Raw genomic sequence first — 19,997 nt, forward strand, 5'->3', positions numbered from 1 at the left:
TTAAAGGGGCAAAAACGTAAAACTAACGAACAAAGTACACTGGTCAATTGGTCATTTATGGGACAATGTGAACAAAACACGAAAAAGACCTCAAAATCCATTAAAAAAAACTCGACTCTATACAAACGCAAAGGGCAAAAACATATTTTATGTAAAAGACAATACTGCCCCAACAAATTTAGTAGATGGACAAGGGTCAAACACGGGTAAAATAGTAATTTTAATACAAAAGACAAAAATAACCCTCCCCGGTTGGACTGTGATAAACAAAAAGTAAGGTCAAAAGGGTCATTTCATTGCTCAAACAAAAAACTGATTTGTTGTGCATACTAAAAAGACAAAAATAACCCTCTTTGATTTCATTATGAATAATATGATCAACAAAATGTAAGGGCAAAAGGGTCATTTCATCACCCAAACAAAAAAATATTGTTTTTTTGTGTATGCTAAAAAGGCAAAAGACCAAAAAGAACATCTACATTTTTTTAAGTCAAATAATTAAAGGGGCAAAAACGTAATTTCAAGTAAAACACAATAATGCACAACAAATTTAGTAGACGGTCAAGGGTTAAACAGGGGCGAAATAGTAATTTCAGTATTGAAAAGACAAAAATAACTCTCTCTGGTTGCACTATGATCAACAAAAAGTAAGGGTAAAAGGGTCATTTCATTACTCAAACATAATTACTGTTTTGTTTTGTTTTGTTTTGTTTTGTTGTGCATACTAAAAAGACAAAAATCACTCTCCTTGATTTCACTATAACTGAAATAACAAAAGACAAAAAGCAAGGCCAACGCTCTTGATCTGTGTTCAAATTAGACCATAACTGAAAACATCATCAACCTGACCTCAAACTTTTATTTTGAACAAAGTGTTTCAGTAGCAAAACATATACCAAGTTTCCTTTCAACAGAGAATCTTTAACCAGCTGATGTTGATCTTTAAAGATCTACCAAACAAATGTAGTTATGAGAATGCAAAAACACAAAAAACCAACAATACATTACAGATTACCCTCATTTGAACAATTAACAGGATAGCAGAAGTATATATAATAAAATAACATTCCAACTACAAAAATCATGACCCGTTTATCAAAATTGCCTAATTATGCAAGCTCAATAGCAATATTGCGCAAAACTATGTTTAAATTTCTAAAGATCATTAATTTGACAGTTACCTAACAAATAAGTTTCATTTCAACCAGATCAGAGCAAAAATCAAGTTTCATTTCAATAGAAAACATATACTCAAACATGGATCCGGCTTAGGTGTGGTAGTGAAAAACTACTGCACCATGCGGATGTGGTAGCCCAAAACGACCCAGTTTGGAGTCGTTTAGGGCAATAAAAAAAATAATTTTTTATAAGAAATAATATAAAATTCATTTAATATTAAAAAACTAAAAAACTCCACTGCACATCATCTTCATCTTCTTGTTGCTCCTCTTCTTCTTCTCCAGCTCCTTCATTTCTTTTCTTCTTTTCTTCTTCTTCTTCATCTCCCCCAATTTGCAGACCCGTTTTTTTTTTTTTTTACTACCATTGACCATTTTTTTAAGGCAAGCATAATTTTTCCATGCTTCATCCATGAAAAATGACAAAAGCATATAAAATTCATTTTTATACAAAACAGCCATGGATGGACCATTTTTTTTTAATCCTTAAAGGAAAAAGTGTGAGAGTTGGGGGAGATGAAGAAGAAGAAGAAAAAGAAGAGGTGAAGATGGAGAAGTTTTTTGCTTTGATACAAAAGCATATAAAACTATCCCAAGCCAATTACCCAGATATCAAACAAGAGCAGGACCCAATAAAACTCACAATCTTTCCAAAATCGACATTTTCTTTCCATTCCCCAACTTTTCTCACTAACCAAACAGAATATCCACAAACTCAAGCTAAATCCAAAAAATCAATAGAAAAGAAACCCCCAAATTCAATACCCATATGAAATAGGACCCAAAATTTATACCAATTGAAATGGAGTTTTGAGTTTAGAGGCCTCCGGGCTTCGGCAATGGTTCACTGGAGCACGCCTGCACTGCCCACGGCGCCACCTCTTCCTCTCTCTCTCTCTCCGCCTCCTTCTCTCTCCCTGAAATCTGTTTCTGGTTCTCCCTTCTTTTTTCTTTTTTTAGTTTTTTTAATATTTTTTAGTTTTTTAATTATTATTATTTTATAATTTTTAAATTTTAATTAATTTTATATTATTTGTATTTTAAACATAGTTTTTTAAAGTGAAAAACAGTACCGTTTAGTGGAAAAACGGTACCGTTTTCCACTAACCGCAGGCATGCGGTAGTGAAAGGATCCGAGCCTCTTTGTGCTTCATACTTCAGTTGACCCCCGAGAGAGACAGAAAAACAGAAAATAACCTAAAAGAAGAGGAAAAGTGAAGGCCGGAGAAGAGAAAGAGTGAAAATTAGTTTGCGGAGGGTTTCAAAAGCGTATGAAACGCGTTTTATACGCGTATGAAACGCGCGTTATACGCGTATAAAACGCGTTTTATACGCGTATAAAACGCGTTTCCGTGTATAAGACGCGTTTTATACGTGTTTTGTACGCGTATAAATAACGCCCTTTGCAATTGATTCTCGCGCGATCGCTCCCTCTGTCTATTTCTCTTTGTGAATCTGTGTGGCGATCGATCTGCATTCTCTCTCTCTTTCTCTGTGTGACGATCGATCTGATTTCACTCTCTCTTTCTCTGTGTGACGATCGATCTGATTTCACTCTCTCTTTCTCTGTGTGAATCTGTCTCTCTCTTTCACTTGTGTGAATCTCTGTGAATGGAGACGCCGATGGGCAAGCATCACCATATTCCTCCAGATACCCCACCGTCACTGCTAGAGAGGAAACCGGTGAGACAACTGGTGGGTCTATCTGAGAATGAGAGTAGCAACCCCTTTCCATTGTCTGAATCGCAGGTTTTTTCTCCGGCGGATGGGACTACCACGCCCAAGGGAAAGGGCCACCAGCTTCCTCCGATGCCGTATACCTCGCCGCCGTCGCCGTCGAGACAACGCAGAATAGAGGTGGGTCTAATCAATCCAACGCCGCCAGTTTTCTCTCCGGTGGGGGTCGGGTATCCGAGATCGGAGGAATCACGTGTCCATTGCCCTTCGGCGTGCTACTCCAATTCGCTGGAGAGGCAACCGGCGAGACCATGCAGAAAACGGGTTTCGGCTCAAAACAATGACTCCCCGGCGACGATACCACGATACATGGATTGGTCGTTCTGTAGAAGCAATGATTCCCGTCCTCTGCACACCCTCCCATTTTTCACTGGAATGGCTCCTCGCTATTTCAGGTGAAATGGAGAGGATGTCCCTCTGGTATGGCTCATTGATATTAATATTAATATTGAAACCCTCATTACTGTGGTGGGTCGGCATGAAAATATCTTTGTCTGAGTGAATTTATTGTGATTGTATTGCTTTGAGATTCAATGTGCTTTAATATTTGTGTGATTTACTTGCAGCTGATTTTGTTTGTTTGCTCCTTTGTCTAGATCATATTCTAGCTGATTTTGTTTGTTTGCTCCTTTGTTTGGATCATATTCTAGCTTCATACAGACTTACCTTTTTTTGGCGATTCTGATCCGGTTAGCTTGAACAGTAGGTATGATTTTGTTTATTTTCTGCCACATGTTTTGATTTTGTGTTTGATACTTGTCAAATTTTGTTTACCATTTTTTCTAGGGATTTCTCGCTTTCCTCTTAATTTTAATTTTTGAATCTATATAATCTGTGATGCGTGATTTGTAGTATGTCATTTCAGTTTTGATTTCCAATTTTGAAGTTTGGAGTTTTTGGAAAGTTCAGATTCGGTGGTTATTTCCAACCCACTCTTAAATATTTCTAAATATTTTTTGAAGAAAGAAAGAAATGAATTGATTTTGGACATCTCTCTCTTTCAGATATAAGATATAAGATTTCCTTTTTTGAATGTGTGTTTGTTAATTAAACTAAGACTTATAAAAAAAAAAATAGATTAAGACTTGAGAGAAATATGAATCATGAATTTAGTTTAGACGGCTAGGTGACAATGTCCCGGAGTTGATTATTCTACCGGTATATAGTGCGCTTCCTAGTGAAATGCAGTCAAGGATATTTGAACCTTCCCCTCAAGGATAGAGGAAAGTGGTTGTGGCTACAAACATTGCCCAGGCATCTCTAACGATCGATGGGATTTTTTATGTCATTGATCCTCGGTTTGCGAAGCAAAATGTGTAAAACCCGAAGCAAGGGCTTGATTCACTGGTGATTAATCCTATTTCTCAAGCATCAGCTAAGCAACGAGCCGGGCGTGCTGGGCGTACGTGGCCTGGGAAATGTTACCGCCTCTACACTGAGAGTGCATACCGCAATGAGATGTCCTTCAATTCCTGAAATACAGAGGATAAATCTTGGGTTTACTATGCTTACCATGAAAGCTATGGGATAAATGATCTTCTGTCTTTTGATTTCATGGATCCACCTTCACCTCAAGCCCTCCTTTCTGCCATGGAACAGCTTTACAGTCTAGGGGCTCTTGATGAGGAGGGCTTCTGACCAAACTGGGCCGGAAAATGGCAGAATTTCCTCTTGATCCGCCATTGTCTAAGAGGCTGCTTGCCAGTGTGGACCTTGGATGCAGTGATGAGATTCAGACAATCATTGCAATGATTCAAACGGGGAATGTCTTCTGCAGGCCCCAGGCAGGTCAGAAGAGGGCCAAGTTTTTCCAGCCAGAGGGAGACCATCTGACATTACTTACCGTTTATGGCGCTTGGAAAAATAGTAACTTTTCTCGGCCATGGTGTATTGAGAAATTTGTTCAGTCTAGATCCTTGAGGAGGGCACAGGATGTCAGAAAACAGCTGCTCACCATCATGGACAAATATAAATTAGAAGTTGTGAGTGCAGGAATGAATTTTTCAAAGATCAGGAAGGCAGTTGCTACTGGATTCTTCTTCCATGCGGCTAGAAAAGACCCACAGGAGGGCTATAGGACCCTAGTTGAGAACCAACCAGTTCATATCCATCCAAGCAGCGCTCTTTTCCAGAGACAGCCTGACTGGGTCATCTACAATGAGCTGGTGATGACTACAAAGGAGTACATGCGAGAGGTCACAGTTAGAGATCCAAATGGCTTGTGGAAGTGGCACCGAGATTGTTCAAAGTGGCAGATCCTACAAAGATGAGCAAGCGCAAAAGCCACGAAAGAATCAAACCGCTTTATGACAGATATCATGAGCCTAACTCTTGGCGTCCGAGTAAACGCCGTGCTTGAGATGGGTTTCAGCAAATCAGTTTGTCATTCATTTTAATTGTGTATCTTGTTGTGAATGTCTCCATGTATAGTTTTATCAAGTTTTTGATGCTCTTAATGTAAATGACCACCCTTGAACAATACTGATGAAAAGTTTTCCCAATTTCTTTTATGTTGGAGCAATTGCTGGTTTCTCAGTCAACTTCATTCTTATTTTACATTATTATTGACTTGTATTAATTGAAGTTGTGAATCCTGACTGAATTTCTGTCTTTGTTCTTCCCAAAGCATGAGCCAACTTCTCTTGGTTTTTAGTCTGGTTTGTTTTTGCATAATATCTGTATGCAAAGAATACTTGTCCAAGTCTTTCAAATGAAGTTGTTTGGAATTTGGTTGACTATGGTTGCTATTCTAGATTATTATTATCTTTGGGTGAGTTACTGATGACCTTGACATTTTCTTAAATCTTGATGGAGTATGTTGGGTGGTGTTCTTTCATCTGCTAACCCTTTGGGGTTATCACTCAATTTAGCTTTTAAAGCCTTAAAGTCCTTCTCAAAGGATTTGGCAGAGTTTACCTATTAAAGGTGCTGATGTTAAAAAAAATTACAGCACTCAGAAGCCTTATTAAGTACAAGTCAAAAATGATTTTATCTTGAGCATAGAAGAGCTCATGAGTTTTTTATTTATTTTTTATATATCCAAAGATTTCTGTATGGGCATCACAACAGGAATTCATTCAGATCACAAAAAGTTCTTTCCCATGGCTAACACAGAAGCTGCCAGATTTCAATTGCAGAGCATAAGATAGCCAGCTAAAGCATATGCCCACATGTTCTTGTATAGCCTGCATCTGAGCACAGTGCTTTGACATTTTCTTCAAAACCTGTGAAAACACACAAAGATATCATCAATTACCCTTTATTAAAGCTAGTAAATTTTCTGGGTGGTTTTCTGTGCGTGCACTTTACCAATATTTAATCTGCTTAGCCCTGGACTACTTGGCTGTCATAAATCGGGGGAAAGCAATTCCTCCAAGGAAACAAACTTCCCATGTGTTTAGCCATGTTTTACTTGGACTAAAATTAGCTACAACCAGAGTGTCCTTAAGACTTGTGCCTCTCACATGTCAGTTTTAATAGACTTTAACGGCTAATACCTCATTTAACTCCGTTAACTTTCTTTCTCTTTCTAACATTCTGTCAAGGAAAAATTCATGTTGTCTCAATTGCTCATAAAGTTTTATATGCAATATCAAGGGATGCCTATGAATTGGTTTCAAGAGCATATGTATTAGGACAATTACAAAACATACAAAAACAATCAAGTAATAAATGTGGCCTGTGCAAAAGAACATTTTATTAAGTTCAGCGTAGGAGCATTTCAAAAAAAAAAAAAAATGGTTCAGCTTAGGAGAAATATATATAGTGCTACATCTACAATATCTACCAAACAGTCCAAATAAAGAGATACTTATAAACAAAAATCAAAGGTAGTGTATAATGTATATGTATACCACCCACATATACATTCAGGGTTGATTTAAAATAGGAAGAAAAAAAATGTGATTTATATACGCAAGCTAGGAGGTGCTTATTTGAATAAATGCAAATTTAAACCAAAATCACTATTTCGCATAGAGTAATGCTAGGGAATGTCTTTTTATCTTCCTAAAACCAATATAACTTTTAAAATCACTATTAAATTTTAGATGAATTATATTTAAATTTTGATCCAATGATGATTTTGAAAGTCAAATCAACTTTAGGAGGATAAAAAGAGGATAAAAAGAATGTCCATAACATTACTCATTTCGCATAACAAATATTTGATTAAAAAAAGTAATTTTTAACATGTTTTACCAAATGCAATTTTTAAAATCGCACTTATTGAAACCGTAATCACAAACGGATACTAAGATAAACATACTTTTTAAAGAAAATTTCTTCCAATCTTATTTTTATTATTAAAAAAGCAGGTATTTTTATATATTTAAGGAATTAGTAATGTTAAAAGGATAACAAAAACACAATTGAATTTTGATATTTTTGTGATATTAAAAGTCAAATTATTATTGAATTTTAGAAGATTATTATTGGATTACTTTGTTTTGTTTTGTTTTGTTTTTTTTTTAAAAAAAAAACTTCACTTTAGACCTTGTACTATTGCATGTTTTGAGAAAACCATTTAAATTTCAAAAACTCTCAATTTAACCCCTAAACTTTCAATTGACCATTCCGTCAGATTTTAAATGTTAAATGTAATAAAATAACGTTTATAACCCCTGCTTTTTTATTTATAAAATTTCAAATTTATCCATAATTTCAAATTTCAAATTTTTAAAAATAAAGTTATTAAAAAAATTTTTTTGACCCACGATAACCCAAATGGGTCTCACCCAGAGACCCATCGTGGGTCTTGCCGCAACCCAGCAAAAAAAAAAATCAAAGGGTAATTTGGCATTTTTATGCATTTCTGTTAGAAGTTAATGATTAAATCTTACTGGGATGAGATGTCAATTTAATTAAATTGAAAGTTTAAAGGGTTAATTGAGAATTTTTAAAATTTGAAAAGTTTTCACAGGCAGTAATTCAACGAGTTGATCACATTGTTAATTTTTTTTACCAGGATAAACGAAATTGAAATTATTAACATCGTAATCTCCAAACAACCGATTGAGTTAATATTTGTTCAGATGTTGTTGTATTCCCGCGTTACCCTTCCGGCATAAGCTCTTGGTAGACGCGCTGAAATCGGACTCTATACGCGTGTCACGCGCCAAATTAAAAAAAAAAAACCAAAGTAATTATACCGTTGGAATCATACTCACCGTTGGAATCATAGTACTCATAGACCAAGACCTTGACTTGCTCGGAAAGAAACACGAAAATTACCTTCAGTCCTCTTCTTATAAATTCTCTCTCTCTCTCTCTCGCTCTTTTTCCATCTCTCAATTGACTACCAAGCAGGATCGGTTCTTAGAATTTTGGCTCTCTCTCTTTCGCTTTGATACTTTGTTGCGCTTTGAAAGATTCTTGAAATTTCGAACGATGACTGGGGAGTTGACCGAGAACTCTGCCGACTCTGGCGCCGGCGAGGGCTGCATGAATTTGCTGAAGACTCTGGGGCGTGAGGAGATTTTGGAGGTCTTGTCTGAAGGGTTTTGCCGGCAGTGTTATCCTCTTCTGGAGGCTCGTATTCGACGCATTCTCAACAGTAAGAAAATCCATCTTCTATTTTTCCTTCTTTTTTTTTTTTTTCGTTTCCTTTGTTTCATTCTTTCTCTTTCTCTTTCTCTTTTAGTGTTTTTTTGGAGTTTGATTCTTTATCTTTCTCTTTTAGTGTTTTTTTGGAACAAAGATGCAGCAGGGTTCTTTTTATTTAGCGTTGTTTGTCTGATGATTGTTGTCGTGTTTCTTGAATTGGGGTTGGTTTGTTTCTTGAATTCTCAATCTTGAATTGGGGTGGTGTGTGTTTCTTGAATTCTTGATCTTGAATTAGGGTTTTGTGTTTCTTGAATTCTAAGACTAATTAAGGTTTGGGGTTTGATTGCAATTTCTGTTTGAGTCTTATCTTTGACAAATTTTGACCCCTTTGGGTATTATTATTATTAATAACTGGAACATATTTTATAGTTCAGTTTTCTTTGAAGCATCACTTTCAGATTCTGGTTACAATTTCTCTTTCATCCCATGTCTTCATGTTTTGAAATGTATTTGGTTGCTTTTCCTCAACGGATTCTAAACCTATCAAAGACAAAACCATGCACATTAAGAAATTGTTTGGGAAAGAAGGTGAATAAACTATTTGAAGTGAGGCATGAGGTGGGTTGGCTGGAAACAGGAATTTATGGTTGAATTCCTTTGTTTCTTTTTTTTTTTAAACATCATCAAATTGACAACTTCATGTAATTTTGGGTTCTAGGCAGGCTTGGATTTGAATCGGCTGGCAGTAAAACTTGTTTCCTTTTGAGGGAATTCTCTTAGAAATATTATATAATATTTACATATTTATCTTGGTTTTATTAATGCTCATAAATTTCTGATGGATAACCATGCTTGAATTAACCTTTTCCTTTACTGGTTTCTTTTGATGCAGGGGAAGTGAGGGAAATACCCAAGTGGAATGATGGCATTGAAGGTTCAGACTCTTTCTACAGGAGGAAGCCTCATAAGCGAATGCGTACTCTCGAGAGCCTTCCCCGAACACCTGAACACAGCTACTTGTCAAGGCGGAAAAGATTCACATCTAATTTTTCTGGCGAATCAGTTACCGACAATCGTAATTCATTTGAACATTCGGATTTCAAAATATTACTGAATGATAGACTCGGCAAAGTTTCCTCTGGGTTTGATAATGGTTTATCCGATGAGAAAAATTATCAAATCAGAATATCTCAAGTTATAAGGAAAAAAGACTTCGAATATACTGAGAGGATAGATGGGGGGAGACAAGAAATGTGCTTGGAGGCCTAGAGCTTCACACTTGAGTGTTTAATACCGAGGAGCAGGAGAATATTGTGGAATATGTCTGCTTGTTGCAAAGCATGGGGCAAAGAGGGAAGCTAAGAGGTATTTATAGTTATATGAATCCTCCCTTTCTTTTATCTAGTTTTGATCCATTCAAAGTGTTCAAAAGTTTGGTGACACAGCACGGAAAGAGAATAAAATAAAAATAAAGGATAAGCGTCTCACCAAGAATGTAGAGTCTCACCACATAAAAGAGTAATAACAATTCTCGAAGAAGAAAACATCTTTTTCAATATTATCATATGACTATTACAATCGAAAAGTATGCTTAAATAGACTTAAGACACTAAACCCTAACCTTAACTCTAACTAGACTGACTTTGGCCAAGCTCATTACTATAATTCTTAAAATATAAATAAAAACCAATGTAAATACAAATAAGCTAATTAACTAATAAGACCCAAATAAAATTAAAAGATTTATTTTTCTCCCTGCATCATTTGGATTAGTAATTTTCCCCTGCTTTGATATGTTCTACTCACATGTTTCATTTCAGTTTGAATCCCTAGGTTTTATGGTGCTAAGTAAATGCTTATTAAAATAAACCCAAGATTGTGTTCACTTGCAGTAGTCTCATGTTTCTCTGTGCTTTGGTATAGAGCCTCCCTCCCTTCTGCTCCATTTCTCACCCTTGAGTATTTCTATGGGCACTGCCATGGCCATATTATGAACCTTGCTATTCCTTCTGTGTACACATGTGTCTCATTGTCCAGCATGCCAATGGTTCTCTCAAACCAGTTGCTATTTTTAAGTATTCAGAACATGAAATTACACGCACACTCACATAGGAAATTACACAAACAAAGTCAGCCTTACGAGTTCCTCACAGCTTTGATGTGAGAATCATTGGTATACCTTTGGGATTTCTTCTTTGTGTTGTGACTAATTTCTTGTTGATGTCTTACGTACTAAAAGTTCATATTTTATCCTATTTTCTAATATATATTACAAGAAAATTCACTTGAGAATTATCAAAGAGGTAAGAACGTAAGTAGCTAATAAGATTAGAACTCTGCTTTGTGTCCTCCATCTTTTCTTTCCCTTTCTCTTTTTCCGCCAGAGAATGCAAGCAAGGGCCATCAAATGAACGTGTAGGACAAAAGCACAAAAATCAAAATCAAAATCAAAATTCCATCTAGACGATAGTAAGGACTGCAAAAGATTCTCTGACATAGCGGAAGTGATAGAAATTAATTAGTGGATAAAATTAGTAGATAGCTTCAGTATGATTCTCAGATCACTGTAAAACTGCTATCTATCATGAGAGAACCTTTTCTGCATTCCTAAAGCGGTTTAAGAGTGAGATGTCCATACCCATTTCCAAAGTGTTCTTCCCCCATGTTCTTGACCAACCTGAAAAAGAGGGGAAAAAACTAATGAATTCTTATGTACACCGTAAAATATTAAGTTATACAAGTAAAATCAAACATGAACACCTCAATCACTGGACATTGAAACGACTTATTTACAAATCCTATGCAACAGTAATTGAGGCCTCCTTCAAACCATGAAAGAATCCTGACATTTAGTTTGTCATGTTTTCTTAAGGGTCAATCAGTTGAGCATATTATCATATCATGTTCATAAACATTAACCACAAAAAATAAGAAGAAAACAATAGGATTCATAACTTGAATTTCATTGCCGTAACTATATAAATGAAAAACAGAAATGAGCAATGAGGCCCGGCTCATGAGGATAAATGACTAGCAATGCAACTCATGAGTCCTTTATTTAATGATGCATCTTCTACTTTTTCTTACATCTGACCACTTACACAATTTAGAATATAATCAATTGCAGAGTTAATTTATCCTAATGATCTACCAACTTTCGCTGTTATTTTGCCTCTTTCATTGTTTTAGACGTTCAAAATGTTTTCTTAAAATATGTTAGTATCATGTTTTATAGGTTTTGGGACTTAGTTAACATACATTAATCTGTCTGAATATATATATACTCAGTGAAATTAGAAATATGAGAATTATGCAGGAAATGGCCAAAGGGAGGGGAATTTTTAGTGTTATGTGCTTTCTCTATATAAATGTGTGTGTGGTTTACGGTATGAAGAAAATGTGGTTGTTCAAGTTTCTCACATTTGGTCTCTCGATTGCACTATTTTGCAGAACGTACATATTCAGAACCTAGAAAATGGATGCGCGGTAAAGGGCGTGTCACAATACAATTTGGCTGCTGTTACAATTATGCAAAGGTAATTTATGATTCTTCTATGTATAAACCTTTTTATTTGACTACTTCTTAGTATGTGATTAACCATAACAAAACATATGATGCTGTTTTTGCAACCTTACAGGATCAAAATGGGAAGCCTCCAGGCATAATAAGAGATGAAGAAGTGGATCCCATACCATCCTTGTTTAAAATAGTTATCAAGAGGATGGTTAGATGGCAGATTTTGCCACCAACATGTATCCCTAACAGTTGCATTGTCAATATATATGAAGAAGGCGATTGCATTCCCCCTCACATTGACCATCACGACTTTGTCCGGCCGTTTTGCACTCTTTCACTCTTAAGTGAATGCAAGATAGTTTTTGGTTCGAATTTGAAGGTTGTTGGTCCAGGGGAGTTTTCCGGGCCGGTCTCTATATCACTGCCTGTCGGGTATGTCATATGATTGAATTCATTGCGCATGTAGATTAATGTCTTAATAGAATATCGATACGGGAATTTCAATAATATTTTCTTAAATGAGTTTATCTCATTCATGCAAATGGGAAAATTAATCTGGAATTTAATTGTTGGGTGGGTGGTGATTTTTCATTTTAATCTCTTGCTTCTAAAATATCGTCATTTTTCCAATTTTCAGATCGGTGTTCGTTCTAAATGGTAATGGAGCCGATATTGCTAAACATTGTGTTCCAGGAGTCCCAACAAAAAGGTATGCTTTCATTTGCCTTCTGCCCCAAGCAAAAGAAAAATAAAAGTTTATATATTTGGAATCATTTTTTTGCTATTTTGATTTTGCAAGATTTCCATAACTTTCAGGAAAATGGATGAAAGCAAACTTCCATACACGTTTTTACCTGACCTTGAATTGGTTGGAATCAAGCCTCTTATCTGTTCTCCCTTGAACACACCACGCATCTAAATCCAGCATGATCTGTATAAGCAGCTCATTGAGAAAGATGAGTTTCATCCACAAGACAACTTAAATGCACAAAATAGATCAAGTGATGTAGCACAAATGGTACATCTCGAGGCGTCACCCTGAGCTCTCCTATGAGACTGTCCTAAGAGGCTAGCCCGAGAGACCATTAGAGGCCCAAGATGGCATCACGAGAGTGAGGGTTCCCGACACATCATCTTGAGAGATCATTTCCCGAGACGTCATCACGAGAAACCATTCGAGAGCTCCCAATCCCAAGAAAGAATGTACAACTAGAGACTATCCATGGGTTACCAAGACCAAGAAGGAAATTACTACCCGATCAGCTGGCGCATTAATGGCAAGAATCAAAGAAGGAAAGATGTGATTGCCAAGTTTCAGATTTTAGTTATTGAAGATTTTATTTGATTTGATTATACTCTTTACATTAGGATTTTATTTGATTGTAGTTTTCTATTATTATAGGAACTTCCTTAATAGGCTTAGATTTTCCTTGTGCTCCAAGCCTTCACCTTAATATTAATACCGAAGGTAGACGTGTGTAATGCCAAGTTTTGAATTATTGAGAATTTTATAAATTCCACTGCGGAATTTTATCGTTCCTTTAAGCTTTTTGGCGTGTGTATATCTTTTAATTAGAAGCCGAGAAGCTTTTGATTGTCGTTATTAACTTTCGCTATGTTCGCTATGTCAAATGATATCAAAGATCGGACCCATTCGGAATCATTTGGAGGGCTATTGGGAATATAAAGTGTAAAAACACAATTGCACAACAGAAAATCAAAATACTATGCTATTTAAATTAAATTGCCAAACAGAAACTACTTATTTGTAGAAAATGACCGCTCCTTGGCTTTTGGGCAAAACTTATGCTTCTTGCTTCTCCAAGAACTCGTATAGTTTCAGGGATTATGAGACCTTCAAATCTTCTCACCAATATCTAATAAAAATTGGACCCTTCCATGCTCTTCAAAACTTTAATTTAGGGGAAAGTTCATATGCCCCCTCAAATTACCACATAATTGATAATGTACCCCAAAACTACAAAAACATTATCAATGTTCTCTCCAATGACAAAACTACCCTCATTATTATTATTATTATTATTATTAGTATTATTTTTAAAAAATACTAAAACTTCTTGAAAAAACTTAAACTGGAAAAAAAAAATGAGTGGCCAAATTTAAAAATAAAAAAAATTTCCTTTTTATAAGAAAAAAAATTAAAAAATTTCGATTTTTTTTTTTTTTTATGAAAATTGAAAATTTTTGTTTTTATTATATAATTTTTTTAAATAAAAACTTCTGTTGTAAAAATAAATAAAAATTTACGTTTAAAAAAATAAATAAAAATGTCCGTTTAAAACATAAAAATTAAAAAAAAAATCTTTTTTAAAATATATATATATATATATATATTTTTTTATATTTTTCAGATTTATATGGGTATTTTTGTCTTATTGAGAAATATATAAGGGCATTTTTATCTTTTCGTTAGCCTTAGAGAACGTTGACAATGTTTTGGTAATTTAGGGAATTGAAAGTTAATTTAGGGGAGACATTGTCAATTGGGTAATAGTTTGAGAGCGGGTATGTGGACTTTACCATTTAATTTATTATTGAGAGTTAACTCAAGATTATTAGTTCTTAGTAAATACTAAAGAATTGTGTGTTTTTTTGCAAGAGCTTTGAGATTCTCTATTTATTGGCTTAAAATACTAGAAGAGGTGAGAGAACTAATCCATGTGGGACTAGTAGGAGTGACATATGGGCTTGGAGATTCAATCCCTTGCCCATGCTCCTAACCCAAATGCTTGGGCTTAGGTTTTATTCCCAGCCTAGTCTCCTTTAAATGCACCTCATGTATTGTTTCTCTCTAGCTTATGTTTTAATAAATAAAAACAAGCAGCCCAATAATTATGAAAACACGACTTAGTTAAATTATATTAGCTTGGTGAGGGATTTAAAGATAAAAATAGTCTCTAAGGGGTAGTTCAATCTGTTGGGGACCATGCCTCATAAAGCAGAAGTCACTAGTTCGAATTTCCCATCTCCCTCTTATGTGGACATGTCAAAAAAAAAAGATAAAAAAGAGATAAAAATAAATCTAGCTCCAAATAGTCCCAACTTTCTTAAGTCGTTAATTTTTTTTTTTGACACGTCCACACATGGGAAGGGAAAGGGGGATTCGAACTAGTGACCTCCGCTTCATTAGGCATGGTCCATAGCCGATTAAACTACCCCTTGGGAACCTTAAGTCACTATTTAATTACAATTGATTATACTAAACAATTATAATTGTACTTTAGTTTATAGTTTTGATTAAAATAATTAATTCATTTGACTTACTTAATATTGACTTTTGATTTCTCTATTAAATATTTTATAGCAGAATTAAGGCCAAAGACACTAGCCTTGTTTACTAACACATTTTTTTCTTTTCTTTTCTTTTCTCTTTTTTCATTTCTACTACAAGAAATAAAAACATTAACAAAACTTTAATCAAAAAAAAAAAAATTGAAACTACTTTCATATTTATGTCACATCAAAATATTTTTTTAACCAAAACGTAAAAAATAGTGAAAACTTTATATAGCCCCCTTAAACTTTTACGCGTTTTGATATGATCCCCTCCAAAGTTCAAAACTCTCAATTTCATCATTCAAACTTATAATTTGATGCAATCTTCCCATTCGGGCATTAAAACCGACAGTACAAAAAATAAAATGACATTCATACCCCTAAAACTTATAAAATTTCAAATTGACCATTAATTTACCAAAATTTCGTTTTTGAAAATGAAAATTATAGGGTATTTTGGTATTTTTCATAGCCTCTATTAGGATTTAGTGCCAACTCCTGCTAGAGGGGATTAGATTGCATCAAATTAAAAGTATAAGGGGTAAAATTGAAAGTTTTTTTAACTTTGAGGGGGTATTTTCAGAACGCGTAGAAGTTTAGGGGTCCTTTGTGGAGTTTTCCCTAAAAAATATATTCTAAAAAACGTTATCAAACCAACCTCATAATTTTCTCTATCCTAAAATTGAAATACAAGTATATAGACAATTAACACCAAGTCCTCGATCCGAGAGCCCTTACAAGACAATCAAAAGTCAAAGTGGCACCCCATTGGTGGTGGTGGTGCCACCTCCAATACATAAGTTAGTCCTAAGTGATGATTAGGGCATGAGAGCATACCCACTCCTTGCCTTTAGCCAACTTTATATAGATGTTGAATTGGTTTAATTGGATGCATGAATAAGGCATCTTCAATTAGTGATTTATTTGGCCGATTGGGGCATTGATCACGCTGTGAGTTTCCTTTAACATTCACCTTCCTTATGAGTAGTCTTTTCTTTAGTGGACTATTCTTATCTTAGTCTCTTTTTTATTTTATTTTATTTATTTATTTATTTATTTTGTTGTGGGCGTTTTTAAAGAATGGTTTGTTATTTTATAATGATGAGGATTTTAAATTACAAAAATAAAATAAAATCATGAGGATTTGTTACCTCTTTGGTGATGTGTGGCTCAAGTTAAATGCTTATTGGACTACTTCTTCTCTCTCCTGTGAGAAGATAAGATGCTCAAATCTTGGCTGAGAAGGAAGAACTCTCTTTCCTTGAGATTTCAGCGTTTAATATCGAGAAGGCATTCCAGGCCATTTTGTTGGATATTTATCACATTATAAGCAAGAAGGCTCTAGCAGTCCAGTAGGGTGCTTCCTCCAATGGCCTTCCTCATGGCACTACCATTAATGTTTCCAATCTGTCAGCTATTAGGAACAAAGCAACTTGTTGCACTGCAAATTAATTTCATCTTAATTTCTCCGTAGAGGCAGGAAATTAGATGAAAGAAAGCATTGTAAAAGATCGATTAATGTTTCATTTTTTTTTCTTCTAGAAATTGAATTTAATTGTTGACATAAATTGCTTGTAAGTTTCTGGGTTTTGCATTGTGCTGAATTGTCGTTGTAGTGGCCTAGGAGTTGTATGGGTGTGCAAAAAAGATTGCCTTCGTGTCCTTTTCCTTTTGTCTCTTTCTTTTTATAATGCACATTTTTATTTACTATTTTTTTAAATCTTAATTGCCTCGCAATTCAAACCATTATAGAAAATAAAAAGGAACATATAAAAAGAATTTATATATATATATATATATATATATATATATATATATATATATTAGGGTAATATATACAACTTAGTAGTTCACATGACATTTAACTCATTGAAAAATATTTGGAGTATTACAATTCTTACTACAATCTATGTACAAACTCTAGCATATTTTTTAATACATGTGATCTTGTTGCCTATAAGATAAAATTATTAGTAATATAATTAAGTTAATAACAACAAAAGCTTAAGACCTATTAAAATCAATGCTTATTGCAAAAAGCTTACCTCTACAGAATATAGTGAATTGGTTGCGCTGTAAAATTGTTCTGTATGCAATAATTCTCATCTAATTTGCTTCCATATCCATACAAGGTTGAAACCTTTGTATCAGAGACGTATGCTTCCAAAAAAAGGGATTGGGTGGTGTTGGGCCAAAATGGAAGACTTTGGGCTTATATGAGCAAAGCAATTGGGCTTACGGAGACCATCGGGATGTGGCAACTGTACTTATTGGGCCGGAAATTCTAAATATTCACAGGCCAAAAGAGTTTGAAATTTTTCTGTCTCTATCTAAACATTTGGACTATGAGTAGATATCATTTACAGACTGAGTAGAACCAACTCATCAGCAAATGTCATATCTAGATGACCCTTAAGCTTAGTTGATCCAAATTCGAGCCCAGACGTTGATGGTCTAATCACGGTCTACACTGACGAACCTAGTGTCAGTGTATGGTTTAATTTAAACTACAATGTGAAAGAAAGCAAGGAAAAACTTGCTTTTGAGCTGAATAATCTCTACTGTTTTCTCATTGAGCTTAAGGGTGCGTTTGGGAGTGCGTTTTTAAAAAAATAATTTGCGATTTTAAACCAAATCGCAACTTTAGGGTGTTTGGGATTGCGATTTTAAAAACGCAAATTTTAAAATCGCAAAAAAATCTGCGATTTCCATAAGCTGATTAGAGAGTGCTTATTTGAAAAAGTGCGAATTTAAAACAAAATCACGATTTCTATTAAAAAGATATTTGGCGCAATAATTATCTTTTTTAGAACGGGAATGAAAAAAATACCAAGAATACCCATCTAAAATATATTAAAACCCTTCTTTCTCTTTTTTTTTTTTCATCCTCTCAGTTTTGTTCATCCTTATTGGTAATTTAGTCATGAAACCGCAATTATATGCTAATGTTATCCAAACACTCAATTGATAAAAAAAATACTTTTTAGTATGTTTTACCAAACGCCTGTGCGATTTTAAAAAATAGTGATTTTAAAAACGCAATTTTTAAAAACGTAATTTTTAAAATCGCACTTATTGAAATCGCACTCCCAAACGGGCCCTAAATAGAGAAGAGTTACAATAGTAGTTGATCACATCAAGCTAATAAGCTAATCTTGATGTGATAAGATAATAAACTAAGAGGGTTAATATAAAAGGGAGACTAATTACAAAAGATAATTATCCACAAGAGATTTGGTAGAATTGATCTGTTTGTATTTAATAACAATACCATAAGTAGGAGTTTCTGTAGAATTAGATAACTCATAAAAGAGAGGCTCGTATGCAATCTCGTCCAGACGGGATTACAGACCAGAGCAACCAGAGAGGCTCGTCCACAATCTTGTCCAGATGCGATTGCAGACAAGAGGATCACTTCGAGTCACAGAGAGGCTCGTCTGCAATCCCATCCAGACGAGATTGCAGATGCGCGATATGCTGCTGCCCTTCCTTAACAGCCCCCCTCAAACTGATGGGAGGAGAGATGACCATTAGTTTGTCTCTAAGAAATAGGAATTGTGTGGATGTGAGACCTTGTGTAAAAATGTCTGCACATTGATCTGCTCTAGAAATGTAGGAGGCTGTCGGGTTTTTGTGTAGGATCTTTTCTCTGATGAAATGGTAATCAACTTCTATGTGCTTGGTGCGTGCATGGTAGATAGGGTTAGAAGTAAAGCAATTGCCCTTAGATTGTCACACCAGAGCCAAGGGGGCGTATTAAGCACAATATGTAATTCCTAAAGAAGCATCATTAACCAAGAGATTTCAGCAGTCGTGATAGCCATTGCCCTATACTCTGCTTTTGTGCTGGACCTAGATACAACTGGCTACTTTTTAGCATGCCAAGAGATTAGGTTAGTCCCAAAGAAGACACAATAGCATGTGGTGGATCTTCTGTCAAGTGGATCACCTGCCCAATCGGAGTCACAATAGGCATGTATTTGAAGTGGTCCAAGAGTAAAGTGTAAACCATGGTTTGGAGTCCCTTTGAGATATCTTAGTACTCGTTTGGTAGCTTGAAGATGGGCAGGTGTGGGGCAATGCAGGAATTGACATAGTTGGTTGACAGAGTAGGCAATGTCTGGCCTAGTAAGAGTGCAGTATTGTAAGGCTCCAACAATGTGTCTGTATGCAGTAGGGTCTGGTAGAGCATCACCATCCATCTTTGTGACCTTCAACCCTGAGGTGCATGGAGCTACATACGGCTTAGCTCCAATCATGTTGACACGTGTAAGGAGATCAACTATGTATTTGCTTTGATTGAGATGTAGTCCAGTCTTGTTTCTGAAAACATGGATGCCAAGGAAGTAGGACAGCCAGCCTAGATCCTTGAGTTTGAATTCCTGCTGCAAACTAGAAATAACTGATGCAATGACAGTGGAGTCAGTACTAGTGATTATAATAGATGGACTGAATCTCAATGAAGTATGAAGAGGGATGTGTTTACTAAAGAGCCAATGAATCCCAAGTGAAGGAGAGCCTGTGAAAGTCTATGAAACCAAGCCCTAGGCTCTTGTTTTAGGCCATAGAGAGCCTTTTTGAGCTTGCATACATGACTAGGGAGCTTGCTGTCCACAAAACCAATAGGTTGTTCCATATATACTCCCTCAGATAAGTGACCATGTAGGAATGCATTTTATACATCTAGTTGTTTGAGTGGCCAGCTGTAATGCACTGCTAGAGAG

The 19,997-nt window shown here is 35.3% G+C and overlaps 2 pseudogenes; both read left to right on the forward strand.

Annotated features, from left to right (window-relative positions):
- Positions 1-2,777: 2,777 nt before the first annotated feature.
- Positions 2,778-5,425, forward strand: LOC132186279 (probable pre-mRNA-splicing factor ATP-dependent RNA helicase DEAH5; annotated as a pseudogene).
- A 2,695-nt stretch (positions 5,426-8,120) lies between these two features.
- On the forward strand, positions 8,121-13,516 carry LOC132165596 (RNA demethylase ALKBH9B-like; annotated as a pseudogene).
- Positions 13,517-19,997: the final 6,481 nt, after the last annotated feature.

The sequence above is a fragment of the Corylus avellana genome, chromosome ca1 (assembly GCF_901000735.1).
Source record: "Corylus avellana chromosome ca1, CavTom2PMs-1.0".
NCBI classification, from domain to species: Eukaryota; Viridiplantae; Streptophyta; class Magnoliopsida; order Fagales; family Betulaceae; genus Corylus; species Corylus avellana.